We start from the raw sequence: 7,997 nt of genomic DNA, 5'->3' as shown, positions 1-7,997 counted from the left end.
GTTAAGTCCATTCAGACTCATAGTGACCCTATGCACAACAAAACAAAACACTCCCTGGTCCTTCACCATCCACATTACTGATATTATTATTGAGCTCATTGCTAAAGCTACAGTGTCAAACCATGAGATGCTTCCTGTTTTTCACTGACAATCTATACTGTTTTACTTACCCTTGGATCTCTGTAACTCTCAGAATAATGCCTAAATCTGAAAGCTATGGAACTCCAAGTGAGTTTCTAGGTAAGGAAAGAAAACTTGGTTGTTGGGTTAATGGCAATAGAGGAGAAAGGATACTAAAACTAAAGAACGAAATGAAAGATAAAAGTAGGTATCGGTCTCAGATGATTTCTTTCCAGAAGGGTCAGTTCACTAACTTTTAGTTCTGCTGTTATTTAGCAGAAGCAATTGATGACTTCAGGTTCACTTCATAGTTCAATAGCAAAGAAAACTGTGGTCTGGGAAGCAAGGACTAAACAGTGTTCTTTGGTTAGTATAAGAATACTAACCTTTTACCTTGAGTTGTGACTTTCTTTCCAGTGGCTAAATTGCATGCAAGGAGAAGCACATTATTTTGAAACTCAAAAGTTGTTCTTGTCAGTTTAACCCTTACCTTATATAATAGGAATTCAGCAGCAGTGGGAAACATCCTCAGGAAACTAATTCTTACAAGATAAAGCTGATGCAGACAATGGAAGACAGTCCAGCCCACCTACTGCCATTGAATTCATTTTGACTCACAGTGGCCCTATGTTGTTGTTAAGTGCCCTGGAGCTACTTCCAACTCATAGTGGGCCCACCCTGTATTGGTTTCCTAGGAGTGGCTGGTGAGCTTGAACCACCAACCTTGTGGCTCTAACTGGCCTTGAAGTCTAGCACATTAACCCACAATGCCACACCAGTGTCACACCTATGGTGGTGGTTATGTGCCGTGGAACTAGTTCCGACTCATAGCTACCCTGTATAGGATTTTCCAGGCTGTAAATCTTTATGTTAGCAGAAAGCCTCATCTTTTTCCTGTGAAACTGATGGTAGATTTGAACTGCTGATGGTAAGATTAGCAGCCTGACTCCTAAGCACTATGCTACCAGAGCTCCTTATACTGACCCTATAGAAACCCTATAAGACAGAGTAGAACTGCAAAATCCTTTCATAATCAAAAGGATTATGAAACTGCAAATCTTTACAGGAACAGACAGCATAATCTTTCTCTGGCAGAATGGCTGGTGGGTTTGTAACATAACTTTGTGCATAGCAGCCCAGCTGTTAACCCACTGCACTACCAGGTCTGCTTCACAGGCCAGCAGGTGGGGACAGTTTCGTTTCAGCTTTACTAATGGTATTGTACATTCTCCCAATGTTAATCCAACCTTCATAATTTTCAATCCACATATAATTTCCAAAACAACTCCATCTAGAATACAAGATTAGATTGTCTGCAAACAGCTGACCCTTCTAGACTGGCAGAGTTCCAATAGTTTCAAACAGCTTCTGGGAACTCTCATATATGCTTTCATCTGTTGTTGAAGACATGGAACACATTTATTCGTCACAGATTCTGGAGTGTCATAGTGTTTAATGGAGAAATCACACCAGAAGGAAAGATTATTATTGAACTACTGAAGTTCCTTGAAAATACTGAGAAATTGTCTCGAACAAGACCCATTATTTCTGTAACATTCCAGTTAAGTAGTTGCTGTTGAATTCATTCTAATTCATGGCACCCCAAGTGTGTCAGAGTAGCATTGTGCTTCATAGGCTTCTCAATGGCTGATTTTTCAGAAGTAGATTTTTTGGTCTTTCTTCTGAGGTACATCTGGGTGGTACCAAACCTTCAACAGTTTGGTTAGTAGCCAAGGACATTAACCATTTGCACCACTCAGAGATCCCCATTGTTGTGGCTAGTGTATCAATCTGCCTCAGAGAGGTTTTTCTTAGTTTTGTTGAGCCTTTGCTTTATCAAACATAACACCCTATGTTAGGGATTGATCTTTCCTGAGATCTGGCCAAAGTAAGCAAGACTCAGTTTTGCTACTTTTGATCTGAAGGGCATTTTTGGGGGTTTAATTTCTTCTGAGATTCTCAGACTGATATGTTTGTTCTTCTGACAGGCCATATTCAATATTCTTTGCAAGCAGCACAATTCAAATGCTTTAATTCTTCTTCTGTCTTTTAAAATCTAACATTATTTTCCAGGTTTCATATGCATATGAGGAGATTCTGGAACACAGGTTTGAGGTTTTTGGTGAGTATCTTAAGTCATATCCTTGTTGCACTGGACAGCTGGAGGTGGGGCTGTTGAGGTCATCTTGTTGGCACCTCTAATTTCTTTAAGGATCTCCTTCACAAAAATCCTAGATAATGAGCCATCTGTCTCTGCTCTCAACATATCCCAAAAACAGGTAACATGAAGTTAAAACTTTTAAGAGTAAACTCAATCTATTTTAGAGATTCCCAACCCTTGGTGTGATGGAAATTTACAGAATGACAATTAATTTAATTTATGGTCAAAACAATCCTTTCAATCCTAACTCCTCTTAAAGAACTTTGCCACTCACCCTTCAAGAAGTGGAGTTCATTTAACTTTCCCTTGGCCCTGAGTCCTGGTGGAGCTATAGGATAAGTACTGGATTGCTCATTGAAAGTTTGGCAGTTCCAACCCATCAGCCACTCCAGTGGAGAAAGGTGAGGCTTTTTGCTCCTGTTTCCAAACCTTAATGACATAAAACAGATCAAACAGTATTATAGCTTCTGAATCCCTACTATGAATTGGAATCAACTCCCTGGAAGTGAGTTCGGACCTGATAAATAGGTCTCTGTTACATAGACTGGACCAAAGGTGATGTTATGTGACTTTTGAGGCTAAATTAGAAAAACTAGTATAGCTTCTGCTTGGTAGGCATGCAAACAAATGAACTTTTAGATAATCTCAGCCTGTCATTTCACCTTTAGATGCTCTGGTCCCCTGGTGTGTGCGCTGTCCAGAGCCCTGAGCCACAGACTACATAGGCGTAATCAATGGATGTTTTATGTCACTAAGGTCTGGGGGTAATTTGTTACAAAGTAATTGATAAATTGAACAGTGACCAGATATGATGGGGATGGTGGTAGTTGTGTGCTGTGGAGGTGATTCCGACTCACAACAACCCTGTATAGGGTTTTTGAAGCTGTAAATCTTTACAGGAGCAGAAAGCTTCATCTTTCTCCCATAGAACTCCTGGTAGTTTTGAACTGTTGACCTTGAGGTTAGTGATCTGACTCGTAACCACTATGCTCCTATGAACAAGTGTGAGTGGGCATTGTTAAATGGCCACATTCCCTGAATTTAAATGTGTATAATTTCTTTAAATATTTATCAAACCACTTAAAATATTTAATATTTAAATATGTATTAAGTAGTTTTATTAAATTATTAAACCATTTAAATATTTATTAGACCATTGCAATGATTTTCATCCTGACAATTTTTGTCATATGTTTATATCAGCTTCAACATTACTTAATATTTTTAATTATATCAGTTAATTTTTTAAGCATAAATGTTGAAATGGCAATCAATTTCTAATTTATATATCTGAAACAATAAAATTTTTTTTTTATAAAAGCTTGTCTAAGCTCATTATGTGTAATAGTATCCGTGAGCCATTGCCTTGTACGATATAGACAGATTTTATTAGTACATTTAAAAATAAATCTAAGACTATTAAAATGAAAACATGTGTATTTACTACTAAAATGATCTTCTCTATCACAACTGGTATATCTCACTAAAGAAAAAAGAACTCCTTTCGTTTTGGAATTTGATATTGGAAGAAGTACAATCAGAATTCTCCTCAGAAGTAAGGATGGTGAGACATTATCTCACGTACTTTGGACATGTTATTAGGAGGGACCAGTCGCTGGAGAAGGACATCATGCTTGGAAAAGTGAAGGGTCAGTGTAAAAAGAGGAAGACCTCAACAAGATGGACTGTTACAGCTGCAGCAACAATGCCCTCAAGTATAACAGCAATTGTGAGGGTGGGTCAGGACTGGGCAGAGTTTCGTTTTGTTATGCAACAACATCGCTAACAACAAAAACACTGTGACATCGCTCTGACAATAACAGAATCTTTCAAGCTCTTAGTATTTGCCACATCAACTCTGATCTATGTCTGACTGATCTATGTCAAGGAAACAGTACAAGATGATCCTCACTACTTTGATAGTTTCCTATTTGGTATTTCAGAAATGGCATTAAAAATCCAAATGTTACTTTTTGGTGTTCAGCTTCTGTACAATTTTTTTTCCCCTTGGATTACATGAACAGAGACATGAATGTGCCTTCAGGAACTATGAGAGTGTGGGATGATTAAAAAAAAAAAATCTCATTGGCTAAGCTAGGAATTAGACAAAAACAATTCAGTTGCTCATGGCATCTCCTGGTGACCCCATGTGTGTCAGAGTAAAATTATACTCAATATCGTTTTCAATGGTTGATTTTTTTTGAAAGCAGATTATCAGTCCTTTCTTCTGAACAATCTCTCAGTAGACTTGAACTGCCAACTTTTTCTTTATCAGCTAGGCATGATAACTGTACTACTCAGAGATAGGAATTAAAAGACCTACATATTATTCCTTATTGTTTGAAATACAGAATATTTGGAACCCATTGTCTTAATCTTAGTTCCGCTGGTTCTTTTGGGAATTTTATTTCAGGGAATGTAGCACAGGGGAAGAGAAACAGAAAAGAAGGGACAGTCAGTAAAGGTCAAGTTGGCCACCTTTGCAAGCTAGTTGTGCAGGATTCAATGGAGCTTTCTGAAATGAATCTCAGAACTATCCACTTGCAGGTTGACAGGTGAGAACATTTATCCATTGGTTCTTATCCCCTGTGGTTTAAGCATGGCCCCACTTTTGGGTTGCACATACAGTAGAGCAGATCATGTTCATATGGGTTCCTTTTGCCTTGGCATCAGAGAATACCCAGAATAGGAAACAAGACACATGTGAGTTGTCTCAACGTGAACTGCTGTCTGATTTCACCACCATGAAGGTGGTTTAAGTCTATGCAGAGGAGGCAAAAGAAGTGGGATAAGATGGTTTTGAGCTCACACACAGGAACGTTCATATGCTTGGAAGTCTATCTCTTCCTGGGACTTGGATTCTTCTCAGTTAGAGAAAAGAATTAAATTAGAGGTCTTTAAGACCCTTCCAATGTTGACAGTCATATTACCAACCTGATATACTAGCTGCCATAGATTCAATTATGACTCATGGTGACCCCATGTAGTCAGACTGGAACTGTGCTCCATAGGTTTTTACAGAAGTAGACCTCTACATCTTTCTTCTGAGTTGCTTCTGGATGGACTTGAACTGCCATCTTTTCAGTTAGCAGTCAAGCACTTAATTATTTGCACCACCCAGAAACTTCACTGACTTAACATAGGTGTGGACTATGTTGTATATGAGTCCTGGTGTGGTGCTGTAGGTTAATACACCAGACTGCAGAGGTTGGTGATTCAAGCTCACCAGCTGCAACTTGGAAACCCTATACAGGGTTGCTATGGGTCACAATCAACTCAATGGCACTTATCAACAACAACAACAATGTTGTATATATGGCACAATAAGCCAGCTAGAGAAGGTCTTAGACAAAACCTCCCTTATGCTTCTCCTGCCTCCTACATAATTCCTAGTATAATGCTAGGTACTTAGAAAGCCTTGAAAAATTCTGAATTGGGGCCGAATGATACATCTTTGTAACATGGAAGATTCTCAGGGGCTGCCTTAATTTTCTAGTGCTGCTGTAACATAAATACTCCAAGTGGATGACTTTAAAGAGCAGAAATTTATTTTCTTTGTTAGTTTGCAAGGCTAGAAGTTTGAATTCAGGGGGTGGCTCTGGGGAAGGTCTTTCTTTTGTCTATTTCAATTTCTAGTAACCAATAATCACTAGAGTTCTTGGCTTTTAGATTTATCTGCCTCCATCATCATCAAATAATGTCTGTCTTCACTGTGTTGTCTTGCTTGTCTTTGTTTGTCTGCTTGTTAATATAACTCAGAAGTGATTATGCTTAGAGCCCACTTTATATGACATGAGCCAACTGGTTATTATATTACACTTGCTTGCATTATGGAAGGTGATTTTATTACATTAAGTTTTTGTTAAGTGCTGTTGAGTTGGTTCTAACTTACAGCAACCTTATGCAAAACAGAACTAAATACTGTACAGTCCTGCACCATCCTCACAATTGTTATATTTGAGCCCTTTGCTGCTGCAACTGCATTAATCTGTCTTCTCAGGGGCATCCTCTTTTACATTGACCTTCCATTTTACCAAGCACTGGTGTGGCGCTGTGGGATAATGCGTCAGACTGCAAAGTTGTTTGAACTGCAAGGTTGGTGGTTCAAGCTCATCAGCTGTTCCTTGGAAACCCTATACAGGGTCATTATGGGTCAGAATTGACTCGATGACAACAACAACAAACATTTACAGCCTCAAGGTCACTATGAGTTGGAACCGACTCCACGGCATATAATAACATGGCCTTCTCCAGGAACTGGTCTGTCCTGATAACATGTCCAAAGTATGAGAGACAATCTTGCTATTCTGGCTTTCAAGGAGCATTCTGGCTGCATTTTTTCATGACATATTTGTTTATCTTTCTGGAAGTCCATGATAGTTTTAATAGTCTTCTCCAACACCAAATTCAAATTCATTGATTCTTCTATGGTTTTCCTTATATTTTGTCTAAATTTCACATGCCGATAAGTCAATTGATAATATCATGACTTGGGTCAGGTGTTTCTTAGTCCTCAAAGTGATATCTTTGCTCTTAAAAACTTTAAGAGGGTCTTTTGCAGAAGGATTTGTCTAATACAATGCATTGTTTGATTTCTTGACTGCTGCTTCTGTGAGTATTGATTGTGGATCCAAGTAAAGTGAAGTCTTTAGTCTCTTCAACAGTGGTAATGGCAAACTGGAAATCCAATGGCTGAAAAATGAAATAAGACCCATTTCTCGCACAATATATATATTAAAAAACCACACACAGTGTGAATTAAAGGCCTAAATGCAAAACATGGAACTATAAAGATCAATGATAAAAAAATAGGCAAAACCTGTCAAACTATAAATGTAAGATTTTTAGTTTGACAGTGTATTTATGCCATCTATCAGGACCAATCACTAAGGTTTATAGATAATCTATAAATTTTAGTGATTAGTCCTTTATCTGATATGTCATTGCAAAAAAGTTTATTCTAATCTATAGGATTCTTACTACTGGACCAATAAACAACATTCTTATCAATGGAGAAAAGATTGAAGTTGTCAAGGACTTCATAGTTCTTAGATCAACACTCATGGAAGCAACAGTTAAGAAGTTAAAAACCCTATTGAATTAGACAAATCTGCTGCACAAGACCTTTTGAAAGTGTTGAAGAGCAAAGATGTCAGCTTCAAGACTAAGGTGCACCTGACCCAAGCCATGGTATTTTCAATAATGCATGCAAAAGCTGGACAGTGAATAAGGATGACCGTAGAAGAATTGATGCTTTGAGTTATGGAGTTGGAGGAGAATATTGAAAGTCAAGGGCTTCCAAAAGAACCAGCAGACCTCTGTTGGAAGAAGTGCAGCCAGAGTGCGCTTTGGAGGCCAGGCTAGGCAAACTTCGTCTCTCGTACATCAGACATATTGTCAGGAGAGACCAGTTGCTGGAGAAGGATACCATGTTTGATAAGGAGGAGGGTCAGAGAAAAAGAGGAAGACCCCCATCGAGATGGGTTGGGATAGTGGCAGCATCGATGGGCTCAAGTGTGGGAACAATTGTGAGGATGGCCCAGAACCTGGGCAGTGTTTCATTCTGTTGTGCATAGAGTCAATATGAGTTGGTACCGAATCGATGGCATCTAACAACAACAACAACAACATAACACCTCTACAATAAAAAAACAACCCAGTCAAAAAATGGTGAGAGGTCATGAACATACACTTCACCAAAGAAAACATTCAAGCA

This window comes from Chrysochloris asiatica, unplaced genomic scaffold (genome assembly GCF_000296735.1).
Source record: "Chrysochloris asiatica unplaced genomic scaffold, ChrAsi1.0 scaffold00049, whole genome shotgun sequence".
Lineage (NCBI taxonomy): Eukaryota > Metazoa > Chordata > Mammalia > Afrosoricida > Chrysochloridae > Chrysochloris > Chrysochloris asiatica.
The sequence above is the reverse complement of the archived record's forward strand: the minus strand, read 5'-3'. Positions refer to the sequence as shown.